At 46.0% G+C, this 26,059-nt stretch overlaps 12 non-coding genes across 12 annotated transcripts; all 12 read right to left on the minus strand.

Moving 5' to 3' along the window:
• Positions 1 to 326: 326 nt before the first annotated feature.
• Positions 327 to 517, minus strand: LOC130339883 (U2 spliceosomal RNA). Its single transcript, XR_008880126.1, has one exon. It is a non-coding gene; the product is annotated as a U2 spliceosomal RNA (small nuclear RNA).
• A 2,067-nt stretch (positions 518 to 2,584) lies between these two features.
• On the minus strand, positions 2,585 to 2,775 carry LOC130339896 (U2 spliceosomal RNA). The gene has a single exon (XR_008880137.1). It is a non-coding gene; the product is annotated as a U2 spliceosomal RNA (small nuclear RNA).
• Positions 2,776 to 4,841: 2,066 nt separating this feature from the next.
• Positions 4,842 to 5,032, minus strand: LOC130339908 (U2 spliceosomal RNA). Its single transcript, XR_008880148.1, has one exon. It is a non-coding gene; the product is annotated as a U2 spliceosomal RNA (small nuclear RNA).
• A 2,067-nt stretch (positions 5,033 to 7,099) lies between these two features.
• LOC130339815 (U2 spliceosomal RNA) lies at positions 7,100 to 7,290 on the minus strand. The gene has a single exon (XR_008880068.1). It is a non-coding gene; the product is annotated as a U2 spliceosomal RNA (small nuclear RNA).
• Positions 7,291 to 9,356: 2,066 nt separating this feature from the next.
• LOC130339827 (U2 spliceosomal RNA) lies at positions 9,357 to 9,547 on the minus strand. Its single transcript, XR_008880079.1, has one exon. It is a non-coding gene; the product is annotated as a U2 spliceosomal RNA (small nuclear RNA).
• Positions 9,548 to 11,612: 2,065 nt separating this feature from the next.
• Positions 11,613 to 11,803, minus strand: LOC130339840 (U2 spliceosomal RNA). Its single transcript, XR_008880090.1, has one exon. It is a non-coding gene; the product is annotated as a U2 spliceosomal RNA (small nuclear RNA).
• Positions 11,804 to 13,871: 2,068 nt separating this feature from the next.
• LOC130339852 (U2 spliceosomal RNA) lies at positions 13,872 to 14,062 on the minus strand. The gene has a single exon (XR_008880101.1). It is a non-coding gene; the product is annotated as a U2 spliceosomal RNA (small nuclear RNA).
• Positions 14,063 to 16,134: 2,072 nt separating this feature from the next.
• LOC130339865 (U2 spliceosomal RNA) lies at positions 16,135 to 16,325 on the minus strand. The gene has a single exon (XR_008880109.1). It is a non-coding gene; the product is annotated as a U2 spliceosomal RNA (small nuclear RNA).
• Positions 16,326 to 18,406: 2,081 nt separating this feature from the next.
• On the minus strand, positions 18,407 to 18,597 carry LOC130339866 (U2 spliceosomal RNA). The gene has a single exon (XR_008880110.1). It is a non-coding gene; the product is annotated as a U2 spliceosomal RNA (small nuclear RNA).
• Positions 18,598 to 20,683: 2,086 nt separating this feature from the next.
• LOC130339867 (U2 spliceosomal RNA) lies at positions 20,684 to 20,874 on the minus strand. The gene has a single exon (XR_008880111.1). It is a non-coding gene; the product is annotated as a U2 spliceosomal RNA (small nuclear RNA).
• A 2,044-nt stretch (positions 20,875 to 22,918) lies between these two features.
• On the minus strand, positions 22,919 to 23,109 carry LOC130339868 (U2 spliceosomal RNA). Its single transcript, XR_008880112.1, has one exon. It is a non-coding gene; the product is annotated as a U2 spliceosomal RNA (small nuclear RNA).
• A 2,073-nt stretch (positions 23,110 to 25,182) lies between these two features.
• On the minus strand, positions 25,183 to 25,373 carry LOC130339869 (U2 spliceosomal RNA). Its single transcript, XR_008880113.1, has one exon. It is a non-coding gene; the product is annotated as a U2 spliceosomal RNA (small nuclear RNA).
• Positions 25,374 to 26,059: the final 686 nt, after the last annotated feature.

Consider the following 26,059-nt stretch of genomic DNA (forward strand, 5'->3'; position numbering starts at 1 on the left):
CTTCATAAGCATTAATCTTATTTTGTCAATTAGGAACATTCAGCACCCACCCGCTATCAAGGCAGCTGCCTATCATGTCATGCCCTACCTGCACAGGTGTGCTGGCTACTCAAATGATCCAATTAAGGAGGCCATTTAGTCAGCAGCAGCAGAAGTCCTGTGCCTGGACGCTCCAACAGCGGCCAGACACAAGCAGAAGCAGCAGAAGCAGCAGCACCACCTTTTGTTTTTTGGCTGCAGCAGCAAGGCCCACAGGGCTGGCTAGCTGGCTAGCCAGCAAGCAGGTAGCAATGAAAGTAGGAATCTTTCTTTTTAACCCTGTAAGGGGGTGGTGCACTGTACCCGAAGATACTGCCATATCGGGTCAATGCATAGGGCGACGGAAGCAAGCTTCGAAATCGGCCCCCGTTCTCAAAAATCCATTTAATATATGGTCCCCAGATAGGGGACGTATCAGATATTAAACTGATAAGAACAGATACTACACTTGATCTTAGCCAAAAGGCCGAGAAGCGATAACCGTGAAAGGGGCGGGCCCAACAAGGTCCCCTTCATGGGCACTATCACTGCTTGCTGTCAGGGAGGCTGCCAGACAATTTTCCATGCACACTCTGGGCTGGGGGGCAGTCAACCACCAGTACACACAGCAGAACCTAAACCCATACCATTATTGCTAAGCAGCAAGACAGGGGCCCATTGCACTCCCACGGGGCCTTTTTAAATGCAATCCATAACCCGGATTTGCCAGGAACCCTTCTTACTCCTCCTACTTGCATGTGACACTGGGCTTAGGATCTGCATAGGAAACACACACACAAGCACACACCTACCTTTGTTGCCTGCAGATGCCTCCTTGGCTGTCCCCAAACGGTATCAAACCAACACCCACGGGAAGCTGTAAGCATAGAGGACATGCCTGCACCCCATTGGACTTACCTGTGTGGGTTAAATCCGGGTTATTTGACAACCTATGGCGGTGATGGTTCTGCTCAGGCAGAGCAGTGCTGATGCTCCTCATAAAGCTGTCGCTGCTGTGAAGGTTCTAGGTGACATCACAAATCCCTATGGTTACATACACAACAAAGCTGGGTTGTTGTTGTTTACACTCTGCAAGGCCTGTGGAAGTGAGTGACATCATAGCACTGTAGTTCTGAGGGTTCTAGATGGATGCAACAATCTCCTGTTGCTTCTATGAAGGCCATAATAGACGACATCACCAAACAGCTCCATAGTCACATACACAGCAAAGGAGAGATGTTGTTTACACCTAGTGATGTCAGTGGTATTGAGTGACATCACAGCACAGTGCTAAGGCTCCTGGGCCTGGACACAGCAGCGGCTGCAATATCTCAACGGAGAATACGTTTATATATATGTGTGTGTGTGCGCGTATATATATATATATATATATATATATATATATATATATATTTCTCCGCCGAAATCACTTTTAAACCCATTTCCACCTTTTTTTCCCTTCTCTTCCTCTTACTTTTTTTTCACGTTTTTTTACGTTTTTCTCCTTTTCGCCTCTTTTCTGGGCGTATTATTCTTCTTTTTCTTCTTTTTTTTCGTCTAATGCATACCCCATCAGTGCAGCAATGCTTATTCAATACCGCCAGCAGATGGAGACACTGGGGGATAATTTTCTAAGGATTTATACTGATTTTTCCTGTCTGAATTTGTCGCACAGAAAGTTGCAGGCCAAATATGTGTGACATTTCTGCGACTTTAGCTTCTAGAGCATTTTTACAACATTATACATAGGTGCTGAATACATAAAAAGCGACTGTTCAGCGACAGACAAGTCGCATCGGCTGAAAGTAGGCCAGAATGTCAGTCCATGTTGGAGCAGGTTTAGATACAGTCTAAAGTATAGATCTCAAAGTCTGTGCACAGAATTTAGCAAGGGCCTCGCACCTTCTGATGCATCAGGTAGGTGCACAATAGCATAGCCTAACCCTCTGTACTTTGGTCTATATTGATGCGGGACATAGACAGCCAGCTGATGACCAATCCATTAGTGCAATGGATGGCTGGAAGCATTTGTCTTTGCCTTTGCAATACCACAGAAGCAATGCATGGTCAATGTACAGCAATGACACACCTGTGTGAACAGCCAGGAGACCCCCCCCCATGTTATGTTACATAGTTACATAGTTAGTACGGTCGAAAAAAGACATATGTCCATCAAGTTCAACCAGGGAATTAAGGGGTAGGGGTGTGGCGCGATATTGGGGAAGGGATGAGATTTTATATTTCTTCATAAGCATTAATCTTATTTTGTCAATTAGGAACATTCAGCACCCACCCGCTATCAAGGCAGCTGCCTATCATGTCATGCCCTACCTGCACAGGTGTGCTGGCTACTCAAATGATCCAATTAAGGAGGCCATTTAGTCAGCAGCAGCAGAAGTCCTGTGCCTGGACGCTCCAACAGCGGCCAGACACAAGCAGAAGCAGCAGCAGCAGCACCACCTTTTGTTTTTTGGCTGCAGCAGCAAGGCCCACAGGGCTGGCTAGCTGGCTAGCCAGCAAGCAGGTAGCAATGAAAGTAGGAATCTTTCTTTTTAACCCTGTAAGGGGGTGGTGCACTGTACCCGAAGATACTGCCATATCGGGTCAATGCATAGGGCGACGGAAGCAAGCTTCGAAATCGGCCCCCGTTCTCAAAAATCCATTTAATATATGGTCCCCAGATAGGGGACGTATCAGATATTAAACTGATAAGAACAGATACTACACTTGATCTTAGCCAAAAGGCCGAGAAGCGATAACCGTGAAAGGGGCGGGCCCAACAAGGTCCCCTTCATGGGCACTATCACTGCTTGCTGTCAGGGAGGCTGCCAGACAATTTTCCATGCACACTCTGGGCTGGGGGGCAGTCAACCACCAGTACACACAGCAGAACCTAAACCCATACCATTATTGCTAAGCAGCAAGACAGGGGCCCATTGCACTCCCACGGGGCCTTTTTAAATGCAATCCATAACCCGGATTTGCCAGGAACCCTTCTTACTCCTCCTACTTGCATGTGACACTGGGCTTAGGATCTGCATAGGAAACACACACACAAGCACACACCTACCTTTGTTGCCTGCAGATGCCTCCTTGGCTGTCCCCAAACGGTATCAAACCAACACCCACGGGAAGCTGTAAGCATAGAGGACATGCCTGCACCCCATTGGACTTACCTGTGTGGGTTAAATCCGGGTTATTTGACAACCTATGGCGGTGATGGTTCTGCTCAGGCAGAGCAGTGCTGATGCTCCTCATAAAGCTGTCGCTGCTGTGAAGGTTCTAGGTGACATCACAAATCCCTATGGTTACATACACAACAAAGCTGGGTTGTTGTTGTTTACACTCTGCAAGGCCTGTGGAAGTGAGTGACATCATAGCACTGTAGTTCTGAGGGTTCTAGATGGATGCAACAATCTCCTGTTGCTTCTATGAAGGCCATAATAGACGACATCACCAAACAGCTCCATAGTCACATACACAGCAAAGGAGAGATGTTGTTTACACCTAGTGATGTCAGTGGTATTGAGTGACATCACAGCACAGTGCTAAGGCTCCTGGGCCTGGACACAGCAGCGGCTGCAATATCTCAACGGAGAATACGTTTATATATATGTGTGTGTGTGCGCGTATATATATATATATATATATATATATATATATATATATATATTTCTCCGCCGAAATCACTTTTAAACCCATTTCCACCTTTTTTTCCCTTCTCTTCCTCTTACTTTTTTTTCACGTTTTTTTACGTTTTTCTCCTTTTCGCCTCTTTTCTGGGCGTATTATTCTTCTTTTTCTTCTTTTTTTTCGTCTAATGCATACCCCATCAGTGCAGCAATGCTTATTCAATACCGCCAGCAGATGGAGACACTGGGGGATAATTTTCTAAGGATTTATACTGATTTTTCCTGTCTGAATTTGTCGCACAGAAAGTTGCAGGCCAAATATGTGTGACATTTCTGCGACTTTAGCTTCTAGAGCATTTTTACAACATTATACATAGGTGCTGAATACATAAAAAGCGACTGTTCAGCGACAGACAAGTCGCATCGGCTGAAAGTAGGCCAGAATGTCAGTCCATGTTGGAGCAGGTTTAGATACAGTCTAAAGTATAGATCTCAAAGTCTGTGCACAGAATTTAGCAAGGGCCTCGCACCTTCTGATGCATCAGGTAGGTGCACAATAGCATAGCCTAACCCTCTGTACTTTGGTCTATATTGATGCGGGACATAGACAGCCAGCTGATGACCAATCCATTAGTGCAATGGATGGCTGGAAGCATTTGTCTTTGCCTTTGCAATACCACAGAAGCAATGCATGGTCAATGTACAGCAATGACACACCTGTGTGAACAGCCAGGAGACCCCCCCCCATGTTATGTTACATAGTTACATAGTTAGTACGGTCGAAAAAAGACATATGTCCATCAAGTTCAACCAGGGAATTAAGGGGTAGGGGTGTGGCGCGATATTGGGGAAGGGATGAGATTTTATATTTCTTCATAAGCATTAATCTTATTTTGTCAATTAGGAACATTCAGCACCCACCCGCTATCAAGGCAGCTGCCTATCATGTCATGCCCTACCTGCACAGGTGTGCTGGCTACTCAAATGATCCAATTAAGGAGGCCATTTAGTCAGCAGCAGCAGAAGTCCTGTGCCTGGACGCTCCAACAGCGGCCAGACACAAGCAGAAGCAGCAGCAGCACCACCTTTTGTTTTTTGGCTGCAGCAGCAAGGCCCACAGGGCTGGCTAGCTGGCTAGCCAGCAAGCAGGTAGCAATGAAAGTAGGAATCTTTCTTTTTAACCCTGTAAGGGGGTGGTGCACTGTACCCGAAGATACTGCCATATCGGGTCAATGCATAGGGCGACGGAAGCAAGCTTCGAAATCGGCCCCCGTTCTCAAAAATCCATTTAATATATGGTCCCCAGATAGGGGACGTATCAGATATTAAACTGATAAGAACAGATACTACACTTGATCTTAGCCAAAAGGCCGAGAAGCGATAACCGTGAAAGGGGCGGGCCCAACAAGGTCCCCTTCATGGGCACTATCACTGCTTGCTGTCAGGGAGGCTGCCAGACAATTTTCCATGCACACTCTGGGCTGGGGGGCAGTCAACCACCAGTACACACAGCAGAACCTAAACCCATACCATTATTGCTAAGCAGCAAGACAGGGGCCCATTGCACTCCCACGGGGCCTTTTTAAATGCAATCCATAACCCGGATTTGCCAGGAACCCTTCTTACTCCTCCTACTTGCATGTGACACTGGGCTTAGGATCTGCATAGGAAACACACACACAAGCACACACCTACCTTTGTTGCCTGCAGATGCCTCCTTGGCTGTCCCCAAACGGTATCAAACCAACACCCACGGGAAGCTGTAAGCATAGAGGACATGCCTGCACCCCATTGGACTTACCTGTGTGGGTTAAATCCGGGTTATTTGACAACCTATGGCGGTGATGGTTCTGCTCAGGCAGAGCAGTGCTGATGCTCCTCATAAAGCTGTCGCTGCTGTGAAGGTTCTAGGTGACATCACAAATCCCTATGGTTACATACACAACAAAGCTGGGTTGTTGTTGTTTACACTCTGCAAGGCCTGTGGAAGTGAGTGACATCATAGCACTGTAGTTCTGAGGGTTCTAGATGGATGCAACAATCTCCTGTTGCTTCTATGAAGGCCATAATAGACGACATCACCAAACAGCTCCATAGTCACATACACAGCAAAGGAGAGATGTTGTTTACACCTAGTGATGTCAGTGGTATTGAGTGACATCACAGCACAGTGCTAAGGCTCCTGGGCCTGGACACAGCAGCGGCTGCAATATCTCAACGGAGAATACGTTTATATATATGTGTGTGTGTGCGCGTATATATATATATATATATATATATATATATATATATATATATTCTCCGCCGAAATCACTTTTAAACCCATTTCCACCTTTTTTTCCCTTCTCTTCCTCTTACTTTTTTTTCACGTTTTTTTACGTTTTTCTCCTTTTCGCCTCTTTTCTGGGCGTATTATTCTTCTTTTTCTTCTTTTTTTTCGTCTAATGCATACCCCATCAGTGCAGCAATGCTTATTCAATACCGCCAGCAGATGGAGACACTGGGGGATAATTTTCTAAGGATTTATACTGATTTTTCCTGTCTGAATTTGTCGCACAGAAAGTTGCAGGCCAAATATGTGTGACATTTCTGCGACTTTAGCTTCTAGAGCATTTTTACAACATTATACATAGGTGCTGAATACATAAAAAGCGACTGTTCAGCGACAGACAAGTCGCATCGGCTGAAAGTAGGCCAGAATGTCAGTCCATGTTGGAGCAGGTTTAGATACAGTCTAAAGTATAGATCTCAAAGTCTGTGCACAGAATTTAGCAAGGGCCTCGCACCTTCTGATGCATCAGGTAGGTGCACAATAGCATAGCCTAACCCTCTGTACTTTGGTCTATATTGATGCGGGACATAGACAGCCAGCTGATGACCAATCCATTAGTGCAATGGATGGCTGGAAGCATTTGTCTTTGCCTTTGCAATACCACAGAAGCAATGCATGGTCAATGTACAGCAATGACACACCTGTGTGAACAGCCAGGAGACCCCCCCCATGTTATGTTACATAGTTACATAGTTAGTACGGTCGAAAAAAGACATATGTCCATCAAGTTCAACCAGGGAATTAAGGGGTAGGGGTGTGGCGCGATATTGGGGAAGGGATGAGATTTTATATTTCTTCATAAGCATTAATCTTATTTTGTCAATTAGGAACATTCAGCACCCACCCGCTATCAAGGCAGCTGCCTATCATGTCATGCCCTACCTGCACAGGTGTGCTGGCTACTCAAATGATCCAATTAAGGAGGCCATTTAGTCAGCAGCAGCAGAAGTCCTGTGCCTGGACGCTCCAACAGCGGCCAGACACAAGCAGAAGCAGCAGCAGCAGCACCACCTTTTGTTTTTTGGCTGCAGCAGCAAGGCCCACAGGGCTGGCTAGCTGGCTAGCCAGCAAGCAGGTAGCAATGAAAGTAGGAATCTTTCTTTTTAACCCTGTAAGGGGGTGGTGCACTGTACCCGAAGATACTGCCATATCGGGTCAATGCATAGGGCGACGGAAGCAAGCTTCGAAATCGGCCCCCGTTCTCAAAAATCCATTTAATATATGGTCCCCAGATAGGGGACGTATCAGATATTAAACTGATAAGAACAGATACTACACTTGATCTTAGCCAAAAGGCCGAGAAGCGATAACCGTGAAAGGGGCGGGCCCAACAAGGTCCCCTTCATGGGCACTATCACTGCTTGCTGTCAGGGAGGCTGCCAGACAATTTTCCATGCACACTCTGGGCTGGGGGGCAGTCAACCACCAGTACACACAGCAGAACCTAAACCCATACCATTATTGCTAAGCAGCAAGACAGGGGCCCATTGCACTCCCACGGGGCCTTTTTAAATGCAATCCATAACCCGGATTTGCCAGGAACCCTTCTTACTCCTCCTACTTGCATGTGACACTGGGCTTAGGATCTGCATAGGAAACACACACACAAGCACACACCTACCTTTGTTGCCTGCAGATGCCTCCTTGGCTGTCCCCAAACGGTATCAAACCAACACCCACGGGAAGCTGTAAGCATAGAGGACATGCCTGCACCCCATTGGACTTACCTGTGTGGGTTAAATCCGGGTTATTTGACAACCTATGGCGGTGATGGTTCTGCTCAGGCAGAGCAGTGCTGATGCTCCTCATAAAGCTGTCGCTGCTGTGAAGGTTCTAGGTGACATCACAAATCCCTATGGTTACATACACAACAAAGCTGGGTTGTTGTTGTTTACACTCTGCAAGGCCTGTGGAAGTGAGTGACATCATAGCACTGTAGTTCTGAGGGTTCTAGATGGATGCAACAATCTCCTGTTGCTTCTATGAAGGCCATAATAGACGACATCACCAAACAGCTCCATAGTCACATACACAGCAAAGGAGAGATGTTGTTTACACCTAGTGATGTCAGTGGTATTGAGTGACATCACAGCACAGTGCTAAGGCTCCTGGGCCTGGACACAGCAGCGGCTGCAATATCTCAACGGAGAATACGTTTATATATATGTGTGTGTGTGCGCGTATATATATATATATATATATATATATATATATATATATATTTCTCCGCCGAAATCACTTTTAAACCCATTTCCACCTTTTTTTCCCTTCTCTTCCTCTTACTTTTTTTTCACGTTTTTTTACGTTTTTCTCCTTTTCGCCTCTTTTCTGGGCGTATTATTCTTCTTTTTCTTCTTTTTTTTCGTCTAATGCATACCCCATCAGTGCAGCAATGCTTATTCAATACCGCCAGCAGATGGAGACACTGGGGGATAATTTTCTAAGGATTTATACTGATTTTTCCTGTCTGAATTTGTCGCACAGAAAGTTGCAGGCCAAATATGTGTGACATTTCTGCGACTTTAGCTTCTAGAGCATTTTTACAACATTATACATAGGTGCTGAATACATAAAAAGCGACTGTTCAGCGACAGACAAGTCGCATCGGCTGAAAGTAGGCCAGAATGTCAGTCCATGTTGGAGCAGGTTTAGATACAGTCTAAAGTATAGATCTCAAAGTCTGTGCACAGAATTTAGCAAGGGCCTCGCACCTTCTGATGCATCAGGTAGGTGCACAATAGCATAGCCTAACCCTCTGTACTTTGGTCTATATTGATGCGGGACATAGACAGCCAGCTGATGACCAATCCATTAGTGCAATGGATGGCTGGAAGCATTTGTCTTTGCCTTTGCAATACCACAGAAGCAATGCATGGTCAATGTACAGCAATGACACACCTGTGTGAACAGCCAGGAGACCCCCCCCATGTTATGTTACATAGTTACATAGTTAGTACGGTCGAAAAAAGACATATGTCCATCAAGTTCAACCAGGGAATTAAGGGGTAGGGGTGTGGCGCGATATTGGGGAAGGGATGAGATTTTATATTTCTTCATAAGCATTAATCTTATTTTGTCAATTAGGAACATTCAGCACCCACCCGCTATCAAGGCAGCTGCCTATCATGTCATGCCCTACCTGCACAGGTGTGCTGGCTACTCAAATGATCCAATTAAGGAGGCCATTAAGTCAGCAGCAGCAGAAGTCCTGTGCCTGGACGCTCCAACAGCGGCCAGACACAAGCAGAAGCAGCAGCAGCAGCACCACCTTTTGTTTTTTGGCTGCAGCAGCAAGGCCCACAGGGCTGGCTAGCTGGCTAGCCAGCAAGCAGGTAGCAATGAAAGTAGGAATCTTTCTTTTTAACCCTGTAAGGGGGTGGTGCACTGTACCCGAAGATACTGCCATATCGGGTCAATGCATAGGGCGACGGAAGCAAGCTTCGAAATCGGCCCCCGTTCTCAAAAATCCATTTAATATATGGTCCCCAGATAGGGGACGTATCAGATATTAAACTGATAAGAACAGATACTACACTTGATCTTAGCCAAAAGGCCGAGAAGCGATAACCGTGAAAGGGGCGGGCCCAACAAGGTCCCCTTCATGGGCACTATCACTGCTTGCTGTCAGGGAGGCTGCCAGACAATTTTCCATGCACACTCTGGGCTGGGGGGCAGTCAACCACCAGTACACACAGCAGAACCTAAACCCATACCATTATTGCTAAGCAGCAAGACAGGGGCCCATTGCACTCCCACGGGGCCTTTTTAAATGCAATCCATAACCCGGATTTGCCAGGAACCCTTCTTACTCCTCCTACTTGCATGTGACACTGGGCTTAGGATCTGCATAGGAAACACACACACAAGCACACACCTACCTTTGTTGCCTGCAGATGCCTCCTTGGCTGTCCCCAAACGGTATCAAACCAACACCCACGGGAAGCTGTAAGCATAGAGGACATGCCTGCACCCCATTGGACTTACCTGTGTGGGTTAAATCCGGGTTATTTGACAACCTATGGCGGTGATGGTTCTGCTCAGGCAGAGCAGTGCTGATGCTCCTCATAAAGCTGTCGCTGCTGTGAAGGTTCTAGGTGACATCACAAATCCCTATGGTTACATACACAACAAAGCTGGGTTGTTGTTGTTTACACTCTGCAAGGCCTGTGGAAGTGAGTGACATCATAGCACTGTAGTTCTGAGGGTTCTAGATGGATGCAACAATCTCCTGTTGCTTCTATGAAGGCCATAATAGACGACATCACCAAACAGCTCCATAGTCACATACACAGCAAAGGAGAGATGTTGTTTACACCTAGTGATGTCAGTGGTATTGAGTGACATCACAGCACAGTGCTAAGGCTCCTGGGCCTGGACACAGCAGCGGCTGCAATATCTCAACGGAGAATACGTTTATATATATGTGTGTGTGTGCGCGTATATATATATATATATATATATATATATATATATATATTTCTCCGCCGAAATCACTTTTAAACCCATTTCCACCTTTTTTTCCCTTCTCTTCCTCTTACTTTTTTTTCACGTTTTTTTTACGTTTTTCTCCTTTTCGCCTCTTTTCTGGGCGTATTATTCTTCTTTTTCTTCTTTTTTTTCGTCTAATGCATACCCCATCAGTGCAGCAATGCTTATTCAATACCGCCAGCAGATGGAGACACTGGGGGATAATTTTCTAAGGATTTATACTGATTTTTCCTGTCTGAATTTGTCGCACAGAAAGTTGCAGGCCAAATATGTGTGACATTTCTGCGACTTTAGCTTCTAGAGCATTTTTACAACATTATACATAGGTGCTGAATACATAAAAAGCGACTGTTCAGCGACAGACAAGTCGCATCGGCTGAAAGTAGGCCAGAATGTCAGTCCATGTTGGAGCAGGTTTAGATACAGTCTAAAGTATAGATCTCAAAGTCTGTGCACAGAATTTAGCAAGGGCCTCGCACCTTCTGATGCATCAGGTAGGTGCACAATAGCATAGCCTAACCCTCTGTACTTTGGTCTATATTGATGCGGGACATAGACAGCCAGCTGATGACCAATCCATTAGTGCAATGGATGGCTGGAAGCATTTGTCTTTGCCTTTGCAATACCACAGAAGCAATGCATGGTCAATGTACAGCAATGACACACCTGTGTGAACAGCCAGGAGACCCCCCCCATGTTATGTTACATAGTTACATAGTTAGTACGGTCGAAAAAAGACATATGTCCATCAAGTTCAACCAGGGAATTAAGGGGTAGGGGTGTGGCGCGATATTGGGGAAGGGATGAGATTTTATATTTCTTCATAAGCATTAATCTTATTTTGTCAATTAGGAACATTCAGCACCCACCCGCTATCAAGGCAGCTGCCTATCATGTCATGCCCTACCTGCACAGGTGTGCTGGCTACTCAAATGATCCAATTAAGGAGGCCATTTAGTCAGCAGCAGCAGAAGTCCTGTGCCTGGACGCTCCAACAGCGGCCAGACACAAGCAGAAGCAGCAGCAGCAGCACCACCTTTTGTTTTTTGGCTGCAGCAGCAAGGCCCACAGGGCTGGCTAGCTGGCTAGCCAGCAAGCAGGTAGCAATGAAAGTAGGAATCTTTCTTTTTAACCCTGTAAGGGGGTGGTGCACTGTACCCGAAGATACTGCCATATCGGGTCAATGCATAGGGCGACGGAAGCAAGCTTCGAAATCGGCCCCCGTTCTCAAAAATCCATTTAATATATGGTCCCCAGATAGGGGACGTATCAGATATTAAACTGATAAGAACAGATACTACACTTGATCTTAGCCAAAAGGCCGAGAAGCGATAACCGTGAAAGGGGCGGGCCCAACAAGGTCCCCTTCATGGGCACTATCACTGCTTGCTGTCAGGGAGGCTGCCAGACAATTTTCCATGCACACTCTGGGCTGGGGGGCAGTCAACCACCAGTACACACAGCAGAACCTAAACCCATACCATTATTGCTAAGCAGCAAGACAGGGGCCCATTGCACTCCCACGGGGCCTTTTTAAATGCAATCCATAACCCGGATTTGCCAGGAACCCTTCTTACTCCTCCTACTTGCATGTGACACTGGGCTTAGGATCTGCATAGGAAACACACACACAAGCACACACCTACCTTTGTTGCCTGCAGATGCCTCCTTGGCTGTCCCCAAACGGTATCAAACCAACACCCACGGGAAGCTGTAAGCATAGAGGACATGCCTGCACCCCATTGGACTTACCTGTGTGGGTTAAATCCGGGTTATTTGACAACCTATGGCGGTGATGGTTCTGCTCAGGCAGAGCAGTGCTGATGCTCCTCATAAAGCTGTCGCTGCTGTGAAGGTTCTAGGTGACATCACAAATCCCTATGGTTACATACACAACAAAGCTGGGTTGTTGTTGTTTACACTCTGCAAGGCCTGTGGAAGTGAGTGACATCATAGCACTGTAGTTCTGAGGGTTCTAGATGGATGCAACAATCTCCTGTTGCTTCTATGAAGGCCATAATAGACGACATCACCAAACAGCTCCATAGTCACATACACAGCAAAGGAGAGATGTTGTTTACACCTAGTGATGTCAGTGGTATTGAGTGACATCACAGCACAGTGCTAAGGCTCCTGGGCCTGGACACAGCAGCGGCTGCAATATCTCAACGGAGAATACGTTTATATATATGTGTGTGTGTGCGCGTATATATATATATATATATATATATATATATATATATATATATTTCTCCGCCGAAATCACTTTTAAACCCATTTCCACCTTTTTTTCCCTTCTCTTCCTCTTACTTTTTTTTCACGTTTTTTTACGTTTTTCTCCTTTTCGCCTCTTTTCTGGGCGTATTATTCTTCTTTTTCTTCTTTTTTTTCGTCTAATGCATACCCCATCAGTGCAGCAATGCTTATTCAATACCGCCAGCAGATGGAGACACTGGGGGATAATTTTCTAAGGATTTATACTGATTTTTCCTGTCTGAATTTGTCGCACAGAAAGTTGCAGGCCAAATATGTGTGACATTTCTGCGACTTTAGCTTCTAGAGCATTTTTACAACATTATACATAGGTGCTGAATACATAAAAAGCGACTGTTCAGCGACAGACAAGTCGCATCGGCTGAAAGTAGGCCAGAATGTCAGTCCATGTTGGAGCAGGTTTAGATACAGTCTAAAGTATAGATCTCAAAGTCTGTGCACAGAATTTAGCAAGGGCCTCGCACCTTCTGATGCATCAGGTAGGTGCACAATAGCATAGCCTAACCCTCTGTACTTTGGTCTATATTGATGCGGGACATAGACAGCCAGCTGATGACCAATCCATTAGTGCAATGGATGGCTGGAAGCATTTGTCTTTGCCTTTGCAATACCACAGAAGCAATGCATGGTCAATGTACAGCAATGACACACCTGTGTGAACAGCCAGGAGACCCCCCCCATGTTATGTTACATAGTTACATAGTTAGTACGGTCGAAAAAAGACATATGTCCATCAAGTTCAACCAGGGAATTAAGGGGTAGGGGTGTGGCGCGATATTGGGGAAGGGATGAGATTTTATATTTCTTCATAAGCATTAATCTTATTTTGTCAATTAGGAACATTCAGCACCCACCCGCTATCAAGGCAGCTGCCTATCATGTCATGCCCTACCTGCACAGGTGTGCTGGCTACTCAAATGATCCAATTAAGGAGGCCATTTAGTCAGCAGCAGCAGAAGTCCTGTGCCTGGACGCTCCAACAGCGGCCAGACACAAGCAGAAGCAGCAGCAGCAGCACCACCTTTTGTTTTTTGGCTGCAGCAGCAAGGCCCACAGGGCTGGCTAGCTGGCTAGCCAGCAAGCAGGTAGCAATGAAAATAGGAATCTTTCTTTTTAACCCTGTAAGGGGGTGGTGCACTGTACCCGAAGATACTGCCATATCGGGTCAATGCATAGGGCGACGGAAGCAAGCTTCGAAATCGGCCCCCGTTCTCAAAAATCCATTTAATATATGGTCCCCAGATAGGGGACGTATCAGATATTAAACTGATAAGAACAGATACTACACTTGATCTTAGCCAAAAGGCCGAGAAGCGATAACCGTGAAAGGGGCGGGCCCAACAAGGTCCCCTTCATGGGCACTATCACTGCTTGCTGTCAGGGAGGCTGCCAGACAATTTTCCATGCACACTCTGGGCTGGGGGGCAGTCAACCACCAGTACACACAGCAGAACCTAAACCCATACCATTATTGCTAAGCAGCAAGACAGGGGCCCATTGCACTCCCACGGGGCCTTTTTAAATGCAATCCATAACCCGGATTTGCCAGGAACCCTTCTTACTCCTCCTACTTGCATGTGACACTGGGCTTAGGATCTGCATAGGAAACACACACACAAGCACACACCTACCTTTGTTGCCTGCAGATGCCTCCTTGGCTGTCCCCAAACGGTATCAAACCAACACCCACGGGAAGCTGTAAGCATAGAGGACATGCCTGCACCCCATTGGACTTACCTGTGTGGGTTAAATCCGGGTTATTTGACAACCTATGGCGGTGATGGTTCTGCTCAGGCAGAGCAGTGCTGATGCTCCTCATAAAGCTGTCGCTGCTGTGAAGGTTCTAGGTGACATCACAAATCCCTATGGTTACATACACAACAAAGCTGGGTTGTTGTTGTTTACACTCTGCAAGGCCTGTGGAAGTGAGTGACATCATAGCACTGTAGTTCTGAGGGTTCTAGATGGATGCAACAATCTCCTGTTGCTTCTATGAAGGCCATAATAGACGACATCACCAAACAGCTCCATAGTCACATACACAGCAAAGGAGAGATGTTGTTTACACCTAGTGATGTCAGTGGTATTGAGTGACATCACAGCACAGTGCTAAGGCTCCTGGGCCTGGACACAGCAGCGGCTGCAATATCTCAACGGAGAATACGTTTATATATATGTGTGTGTGTGCGCGTATATATATATATATATATATATATATATATATATATATATATATATTTCTCCGCCGAAATCACTTTTAAACCCATTTCCACCTTTTTTTCCCTTCTCTTCCTCTTACTTTTTTTTCACGTTTTTTTACGTTTTTCTCCTTTTCGCCTCTTTTCTGGGCGTATTATTCTTCTTTTTCTTCTTTTTTTTCGTCTAATGCATACCCCATCAGTGCAGCAATGCTTATTCAATACCGCCAGCAGATGGAGACACTGGGGGATAATTTTCTAAGGATTTATACTGATTTTTCCTGTCTGAATTTGTCGCACAGAAAGTTGCAGGCCAAATATGTGTGACATTTCTGCGACTTTAGCTTCTAGAGCATTTTTACAACATTATACATAGGTGCTGAATACATAAAAAGCGACTGTTCAGCGACAGACAAGTCGCATCGGCTGAAAGTAGGCCAGAATGTCAGTCCATGTTGGAGCAGGTTTAGATACAGTCTAAAGTATAGATCTCAAAGTCTGTGCACAGAATTTAGCAAGGGCCTCGCACCTTCTGATGCATCAGGTAGGTGCACAATAGCATAGCCTAACCCTCTGTACTTTGGTCTATATTGATGCGGGACATAGACAGCCAGCTGATGACCAATCCATTAGTGCAATGGATGGCTGGAAGCATTTGTCTTTGCCTTTGCAATACCACAGAAGCAATGCATGGTCAATGTACAGCAATGACACACCTGTGTGAACAGCCAGGAGACCCCCCCCATGTTATGTTACATAGTTACATAGTTAGTACGGTCGAAAAAAGACATATGTCCATCAAGTTCAACCAGGGAATTAAGGGGTAGGGGTGTGGCGCGATATTGGGGAAGGGATGAGATTTTATATTTCTTCATAAGCATTAATCTTATTTTGTCAATTAGGAACATTCAGCACCCACCCGCTATCAAGGCAGCTGCCTATCATGTCATGCCCTACCTGCACAGGTGTGCTGGCTACTCAAATGATCCAATTAAGGAGGCCATTTAGTCAGCAGCAGCAGAAGTCCTGTGCCTGGACGCTCCAACAGCGGCCAGACACAAGCAGAAGCAGCAGCAGCAGCACCACCTTTTGTTTTTTGGCTGCAGCAGCAAGGCCCACAGGGCTGGCTAGCTGGCTAGCCAGCAAGCAGGTAGCAATGAAAGTAGGAATCTTTCTTTTTAACCCTGTAAGGGGGTGGTGCACTGTACCCGAAGATACTGCCATATCGGGTCAATGCATAGGGCGACGGAAGCAAGCTTCGAAATCGGCCCCCGTTCTCAAAAATCCATTTAATATATGGTCCCCAGATAGGGGACGTATCAGATATTAAACTGATAAGAACAGATACTACACTTGATCTTAGCCAAAAGGCCGAGAAGCGATAACCGTGAAAGGGGCGGGCCCAACAAGGTCCCCTTCATGGGCACTATCACTGCTTGCTGTCAGGGAGGCTGCCAGACAATTTTCCATGCACACTCTGGGCTGGGGGGCAGTCAACCACCAGTACACACAGCAGAACCTAAACCCATACCATTATTGCTAAGCAGCAAGACAGGGGCCCATTGCACTCCCACGGGGCCTTTTTAAATGCAATCCATAACCCGGATTTGCCAGGAACCCTTCTTACTCCTCCTACTTGCATGTGACACTGGGCTTAGGATCTGCATAGGAAACACACACACAAGCACACACCTACCTTTGTTGCCTGCAGATGCCTCCTTGGCTGTCCCCAAACGGTATCAAACCAACACCCACGGGAAGCTGTAAGCATAGAGGACATGCCTGCACCCCATTGGACTTACCTGTGTGGGTTAAATCCGGGTTATTTGACAACCTATGGCGGTGATGGTTCTGCTCAGGCAGAGCAGTGCTGATGCTCCTCATAAAGCTGTCGCTGCTGTGAAGGTTCTAGGTGACATCACAAATCCCTATGGTTACATACACAACAAAGCTGGGTTGTTGTTGTTTACACTCTGCAAGGCCTGTGGAAGTGAGTGACATCATAGCACTGTAGTTCTGAGGGTTCTAGATGGATGCAACAATCTCCTGTTGCTTCTATGAAGGCCATAATAGACGACATCACCAAACAGCTCCATAGTCACATACACAGCAAAGGAGAGATGTTGTTTACACCTAGTGATGTCAGTGGTATTGAGTGACATCACAGCACAGTGCTAAGGCTCCTGGGCCTGGACACAGCAGCGGCTGCAATATCTCAACGGAGAATACGTTTATATATATGTGTGTGTGTGCGCGTATATATATATATATATATATATATATATATATATATATATATATTTCTCCGCCGAAATCACTTTTAAACCCATTTCCACCTTTTTTTCCCTTCTCTTCCTCTTACTTTTTTTTCACGTTTTTTTTACGTTTTTCTCCTTTTCGCCTCTTTTCTGGGCGTATTATTCTTCTTTTTCTTCTTTTTTTTCGTCTAATGCATACCCCATCAGTGCAGCAATGCTTATTCAATACCGCCAGCAGATGGAGACACTGGGGGATAATTTTCTAAGGATTTATACTGATTTTTCCTGTCTGAATTTGTCGCACAGAAAGTTGCAGGCCAAATATGTGTGACATTTCTGCGACTTTAGCTTCTAGAGCATTTTTACAACATTATACATAGGTGCTGAATACATAAAAAGCGACTGTTCAGCGACAGACAAGTCGCATCGGCTGAAAGTAGGCCAGAATGTCAGTCCATGTTGGAGCAGGTTTAGATACAGTCTAAAGTATAGATCTCAAAGTCTGTGCACAGAATTTAGCAAGGGCCTCGCACCTTCTGATGCATCAGGTAGGTGCACAATAGCATAGCCTAACCCTCTGTACTTTGGTCTATATTGATGCGGGACATAGACAGCCAGCTGATGACCAATCCATTAGTGCAATGGATGGCTGGAAGCATTTGTCTTTGCCTTTGCAATACCACAGAAGCAATGCATGGTCAATGTACAGCAATGACACACCTGTGTGAACAGCCAGGAGACCCCCCCCCATGTTATGTTACATAGTTACATAGTTAGTACGGTCGAAAAAAGACATATGTCCATCAAGTTCAACCAGGGAATTAAGGGGTAGGGGTGTGGCGCGATATTGGGGAAGGGATGAGATTTTATATTTCTTCATAAGCATTAATCTTATTTTGTCAATTAGGAACATTCAGCACCCACCCGCTATCAAGGCAGCTGCCTATCATGTCATGCCCTACCTGCACAGGTGTGCTGGCTACTCAAATGATCCAATTAAGGAGGCCATTTAGTCAGCAGCAGCAGAAGTCCTGTGCCTGGACGCTCCAACAGCGGCCAGACACAAGCAGAAGCAGCAGAAGCAGCAGCAGCAGCACCACCTTTTGTTTTTTGGCTGCAGCAGCAAGGCCCACAGGGCTGGCTAGCTGGCTAGCCAGCAAGCAGGTAGCAATGAAAGTAGGAATCTTTCTTTTTAACCCTGTAAGGGGGTGGTGCACTGTACCCGAAGATACTGCCATATCGGGTCAATGCATAGGGCGACGGAAGCAAGCTTCGAAATCGGCCCCCGTTCTCAAAAATCCATTTAATATATGGTCCCCAGATAGGGGACGTATCAGATATTAAACTGATAAGAACAGATACTACACTTGATCTTAGCCAAAAGGCCGAGAAGCGATAACCGTGAAAGGGGCGGGCCCAACAAGGTCCCCTTCATGGGCACTATCACTGCTTGCTGTCAGGGAGGCTGCCAGACAATTTTCCATGCACACTCTGGGCTGGGGGGCAGTCAACCACCAGTACACACAGCAGAACCTAAACCCATACCATTATTGCTAAGCAGCAAGACAGGGGCCCATTGCACTCCCACGGGGCCTTTTTAAATGCAATCCATAACCCGGATTTGCCAGGAACCCTTCTTACTCCTCCTACTTGCATGTGACACTGGGCTTAGGATCTGCATAGGAAACACACACACAAGCACACACCTACCTTTGTTGCCTGCAGATGCCTCCTTGGCTGTCCCCAAACGGTATCAAACCAACACCCACGGGAAGCTGTAAGCATAGAGGACATGCCTGCACCCCATTGGACTTACCTGTGTGGGTTAAATCCGGGTTATTTGACAACCTATGGCGGTGATGGTTCTGCTCAGGCAGAGCAGTGCTGATGCTCCTCATAAAGCTGTCGCTGCTGTGAAGGTTCTAGGTGACATCACAAATCCCTATGGTTACATACACAACAAAGCTGGGTTGTTGTTGTTTACACTCTGCAAGGCCTGTGGAAGTGAGTGACATCATAGCACTGTAGTTCTGAGGGTTCTAGATGGATGCAACAATCTCCTGTTGCTTCTATGAAGGCCATAATAGACGACATCACCAAACAGCTCCATAGTCACATACACAGCAAAGGAGAGATGTTGTTTACACCTAGTGATGTCAGTGGTATTGAGTGACATCACAGCACAGTGCTAAGGCTCCTGGGCCTGGACACAGCAGCGGCTGCAATATCTCAACGGAGAATACGTTTATATATATGTGTGTGTGTGCGCGTATATATATATATACTATATATATATATATATATATATATATATATTTCTCCGCCGAAATCACTTTTAAACCCATTTCCACCTTTTTTTCCCTTCTCTTCCTCTTACTTTTTTTTCACGTTTTTTTACGTTTTTCTCCTTTTCGCCTCTTTTCTGGGCGTATTATTCTTCTTTTTCTTCTTTTTTTTCGTCTAATGCATACCCCATCAGTGCAGCAATGCTTATTCAATACCGCCAGCAGATGGAGACACTGGGGGATAATTTTCTAAGGATTTATACTGATTTTTCCTGTCTGAATTTGTCGCACAGAAAGTTGCAGGCCAAATATGTGTGACATTTCTGCGACTTTAGCTTCTAGAGCATTTTTACAACATTATACATAGGTGCTGAATACATAAAAAGCGACTGTTCAGCGACAGACAAGTCGCATCGGCTGAAAGTAGGCCAGAATGTCAGTCCATGTTGGAGCAGGTTTAGATACAGTCTAAAGTATAGATCTCAAAGTCTGTGCACAGAATTTAGCAAGGGCCTCGCACCTTCTGATGCATCAGGTAGGTGCACAATAGCATAGCCTAACCCTCTGTACTTTGGTCTATATTGATGCGGGACATAGACAGCCAGCTGATGACCAATCCATTAGTGCAATGGATGGCTGGAAGCATTTGTCTTTGCCTTTGCAATACCACAGAAGCAATGCATGGTCAATGTACAGCAATGACACACCTGTGTGAACAGCCAGGAGACCCCCCCCCCCCCCATGTTATGTTACATAGTTACATAGTTAGTACGGTCGAAAAAAGACATATGTCCATCAAGTTCAACCAGGGAATTAAGGGGTAGGGGTGTGGCGCGATATTGGGGAAGGGATGAGATTTTATATTTCTTCATAAGCATTAATCTTATTTTGTCAATTAGGAACATTCAGCACCCACCCGCTATCAAGGCAGCTGCCTATCATGTCATGCCCTACCTGCACAGGTGTGCTGGCTACTCAAATGATCCAATTAAGGAGGCCATTTAGTCAGCAGCAGCAGAAGTCCTGTGCCTGGACGCTCCAACAGCGGCCAGACACAAGCAGAAGCAGCAGAAGCAGCAGCAGCAGCACCACCTTTTGTTTTTTGGCTGCAGCAGCAAGGCCCACAGGGCTGGCTAGCTGGCTAGCCAGCAAGCAGGTAGCAATGAAAGTAGGAATCTTTCTTTTTAACCCTGTAAGGGGGTGGTGCACTGTACCCGAAGATACTGCCATATCGGGTCAATGCATAGGGCGACGGAAGCAAGCTTCGAAATCGGCCCCCGTTCTCAAAAATCCATTTAATATATGGTCCCCAGATAGGGGACGTATCAGATATTAAACTGATAAGAACAGATACTACACTTGATCTTAGCCAAAAGGCCGAGAAGCGATAACCGTGAAAGGGGCGGGCCCAACAAGGTCCCCTTCATGGGCACTATCACTGCTTGCTGTCAGGGAGGCTGCCAGACAATTTTCCATGCACACTCTGGGCTGGGGGGCAGTCAACCACCAGTACACACAGCAGAACCTAAACCCATACCATTATTGCTAAGCAGCAAGACAGGGGCCCATTGCACTCCCACGGGGCCTTTTTAAATGCAATCCATAACCCGGATTTGCCAGGAACCCTTCTTACTCCTCCTACTTGCATGTGACACTGGGCTTAGGATCTGCATAGGAAACACACACACAAGCACACACCTACCTTTGTTGCCTGCAGATGCCTCCTTGGCTGTCCCCAAACGGTATCAAACCAACACCCACGGGAAGCTGTAAGCATAGAGGACATGCCTGCACCCCATTGGACTTACCTGTGTGGGTTAAATCCGGGTTATTTGACAACCTATGGCGGTGATGGTTCTGCTCAGGCAGAGCAGTGCTGATGCTCCTCATAAAGCTGTCGCTGCTGTGAAGGTTCTAGGTGACATCACAAATCCCTATGGTTACATACACAACAAAGCTGGGTTGTTGTTGTTTACACTCTGCAAGGCCTGTGGAAGTGAGTGACATCATAGCACTGTAGTTCTGAGGGTTCTAGATGGATGCAACAATCTCCTGTTGCTTCTATGAAGGCCATAATAGACGACATCACCAAACAGCTCCATAGTCACATACACAGCAAAGGAGAGATGTTGTTTACACCTAGTGATGTCAGTGGTATTGAGTGGGCCTGGACACAGCAGCGGCTGCAATATCTCAACGGAGAATACGTTTATATATATGTGTGTGTGTGCGCGTATATATATATATATATATATATATATATATATATATATATATATTTCTCCGCCGAAATCACTTTTAAACCCATTTCCACCTTTTTTTCCCTTCTCTTCCTCTTACTTTTTTTTCACGTTTTTTTTACGTTTTTCTCCTTTTCGCCTCTTTTCTGGGCGTATTATTCTTCTTTTTCTTCTTTTTTTTCGTCTAATGCATACCCCATCAGTGCAGCAATGCTTATTCAATACCGCCAGCAGATGGAGACACTGGGGGATAATTTTCTAAGGATTTATACTGATTTTTCCTGTCTGAATTTGTCGCACAGAAAGTTGCAGGCCAAATATGTGTGACATTTCTGCGACTTTAGCTTCTAGAGCATTTTTACAACATTATACATAGGTGCTGAATACATAAAAAGCGACTGTTCAGCGACAGACAAGTCGCATCGGCTGAAAGTAGGCCAGAATGTCAGTCCATGTTGGAGCAGGTTTAGATACAGTCTAAAGTATAGATCTCAAAGTCTGTGCACAGAATTTAGCAAGGGCCTCGCACCTTCTGATGCATCAGGTAGGTGCACAATAGCATAGCCTAACCCTCTGTACTTTGGTCTATATTGATGCGGGACATAGACAGCCAGCTGATGACCAATCCATTAGTGCAATGGATGGCTGGAAGCATTTGTCTTTGCCTTTGCAATACCACAGAAGCAATGCATGGTCAATGTACAGCAATGACACACCTGTGTGAACAGCCAGGAGACCCCCCCCCATGTTATGTTACATAGTTACATAGTTAGTACGGTCGAAAAAAGACATATGTCCATCAAGTTCAACCAGGGAATTAAGGGGTAGGGGTGTGGCGCGATATTGGGGAAGGGATGAGATTTTATATTTCTTCATAAGCATTAATCTTATTTTGTCAATTAGGAACATTCAGCACCCACCCGCTATCAAGGCAGCTGCCTATCATGTCATGCCCTACCTGCACAGGTGTGCTGGCTACTCAAATGATCCAATTAAGGAGGCCATTTAGTCAGCAGCAGCAGAAGTCCTGTGCCTGGACGCTCCAACAGCGGCCAGACACAAGCAGAAGCAGCAGCAGCAGCACCACCTTTTGTTTTTTGGCTGCAGCAGCAAGGCCCACAGGGCTGGCTAGCTGGCTAGCCAGCAAGCAGGTAGCAATGAAAGTAGGAATCTTTCTTTTTAACCCTGTAAGGGGGTGGTGCACTGTACCCGAAGATACTGCCATATCGGGTCAATGCATAGGGCGACGGAAGCAAGCTTCGAAATCGGCCCCCGTTCTCAAAAATCCATTTAATATATGGTCCCCAGATAGGGGACGTATCAGATATTAAACTGATAAGAACAGATACTACACTTGATCTTAGCCAAAAGGCCGAGAAGCGATAACCGTGAAAGGGGCGGGCCCAACAAGGTCCCCTTCATGGGCACTATCACTGCTTGCTGTCAGGGAGGCTGCCAGACAATTTTCCATGCACACTCTGGGCTGGGGGGCAGTCAACCACCAGTACACACAGCAGAACCTAAACCCATACCATTATTGCTAAGCAGCAAGACAGGGGCCCATTGCACTCCCACGGGGCCTTTTTAAATGCAATCCATAACCCGGATTTGCCAGGAACCCTTCTTACTCCTCCTACTTGCATGTGACACTGGGCTTAGGATCTGCATAGGAAACACACACACAAGCACACACCTACCTTTGTTGCCTGCAGATGCCTCCTTGGCTGTCCCCAAACGGTATCAAACCAACACCCACGGGAAGCTGTAAGCATAGAGGACATGCCTGCACCCCATTGGACTTACCTGTGTGGGTTAAATCCGGGTTATTTGACAACCTATGGCGGTGATGGTTCTGCTCAGGCAGAGCAGTGCTGATGCTCCTCATAAAGCTGTCGCTGCTGTGAAGGTTCTAGGTGACATCACAAATCCCTATGGTTACATACACAACAAAGCTGGGTTGTTGTTGTTTACACTCCAAGGCCTGTGGAAGTGAGTGACATCATAGCACTGTAGTTCTGAGGGTTCTAGATGGATGCAACAATCTCCTGTTGCTTCTATGAAGGCCATAATAGACGACATCACCAAACAGCTCCATAGTCACATACACAGCAAAGGAGAGATGTTGTTTACACCTAGTGATGTCAGTGGTATTGAGTGACATCACAGCACAGTGCTAAGGCTCCTGGGCCTGGACACAGCAGCGGCTGCAATATCTCAACGGAGAATACGTTTATATATATGTGTGTGTGTGCGCGTATATATATATATATATATATATATATATATATATATATATATATATATTTCTCCGCCGAAATCACTTTTAAACCCATTTCCACCTTTTTTTCCCTTCTCTTCCTCTTACTTTTTTTTCACGTTTTTTTACGTTTTTCTCCTTTTCGCCTCTTTTCTGGGCGTATTATTCTTCTTTTTCTTCTTTTTTTTCGTCTAATGCATACCCCATCAGTGCAGCAATGCTTATTCAATACCGCCAGCAGATGGAGACACTGGGGGATAATTTTCTAAGGATTTATACTGATTTTTCCTGTCTGAATTTGTCGCACAGAAAGTTGCAGGCCAAATATGTGTGACATTTCTGCGACTTTAGCTTCTAGAGCATTTTTACAACATTATACATAGGTGCTGAATACATAAAAAGCGACTGTTCAGCGACAGACAAGTCGCATCGGCTGAAAGTAGGCCAGAATGTCAGTCCATGTTGGAGCAGGTTTAGATACAGTCTAAAGTATAGATCTCAAAGTCTGTGCACAGAATTTAGCAAGGGCCTCGCACCTTCTGATGCATCAGGTAGGTGCACAATAGCATAGCCTAACCCTCTGTACTTTGGTCTATATTGATGCGGGACATAGACAGCCAGCTGATGACCAATCCATTAGTGCAATGGATGGCTGGAAGCATTTGTCTTTGCCTTTGCAATACCACAGAAGCAATGCATGGTCAATGTACAGCAATGACACACCTGTGTGAACAGCCAGGAGACCCCCCCCCATGTTATGTTACATAGTTACATAGTTAGTACGGTCGAAAAAAGACATATGTCCATCAAGTTCAACCAGGGAATTAAGGGGTAGGGGTGTGGCGCGATATTGGGGAAGGGATGAGATTTTATATTTCTTCATAAGCATTAATCTTATTTTGTCAATTAGGAACATTCAGCACCCACCCGCTATCAAGGCAGCTGCCTATCATGTCATGCCCTACCTGCACAGGTGTGCTGGCTACTCAAATGATCCAATTAAGGAGGCCATTTAGTCAGCAGCAGCAGAAGTCCTGTGCCTGGATGCTCCAACAGCGGCCAGACACAAGCAGAAGCAGCAGCAGCAGCACCACCTTTTGTTTTTTGGCTGCAGCAGCAAGGCCCACAGGGCTGGCTAGCTGGCTAGCCAGCAAGCAGGTAGCAATGAAAGTAGGAATCTTTCTTTTTAACCCTGTAAGGGGGTGGTGCACTGTACCCGAAGATACTGCCATATCGGGTCAATGCATAGGGCGACGGAAGCAAGCTTCGAAATCGGCCCCCGTTCTCAAAAATCCATTTAATATATGGTCCCCAGATAGGGGACGTATCAGATATTAAACTGATAAGAACAGATACTACACTTGATCTTAGCCAAAAGGCCGAGAAGCGATAACCGTGAAAGGGGCGGGCCCAACAAGGTCCCCTTCATGGGCACTATCACTGCTTGCTGTCAGGGAGGCTGCCAGACAATTTTCCATGCACACTCTGGGCTGGGGGGCAGTCAACCACCAGTACACACAGCAGAACCTAAACCCATACCATTATTGCTAAGCAGCAAGACAGGGGCCCATTGCACTCCCACGGGGCCTTTTTAAATGCAATCCATAACCCGGATTTGCCAGGAACCCTTCTTACTCCTCCTACTTGCATGTGACACTGGGCTTAGGATCTGCATAGGAAACACACACACAAGCACACACCTACCTTTGTTGCCTGCAGATGCCTCCTTGGCTGTCCCCAAACGGTATCAAACCAACACCCACGGGAAGCTGTAAGCATAGAGGACATGCCTGCACCCCATTGGACTTACCTGTGTGGGTTAAATCCGGGTTATTTGACAACCTATGGCGGTGATGGTTCTGCTCAGGCAGAGCAGTGCTGATGCTCCTCATAAAGCTGTCGCTGCTGTGAAGGTTCTAGGTGACATCACAAATCCCTATGGTTACATACACAACAAAGCTGGGTTGTTGTTGTTTACACTCTGCAAGGCCTGTGGAAGTGAGTGACATCATAGCACTGTAGTTCTGAGGGTTCTAGATGGATGCAACAATCTCCTGTTGCTTCTATGAAGGCCATA

The sequence above is a fragment of the Hyla sarda genome, unplaced genomic scaffold (assembly GCF_029499605.1).
Source record: "Hyla sarda isolate aHylSar1 unplaced genomic scaffold, aHylSar1.hap1 scaffold_555, whole genome shotgun sequence".
NCBI classification, from domain to species: Eukaryota; Metazoa; Chordata; class Amphibia; order Anura; family Hylidae; genus Hyla; species Hyla sarda.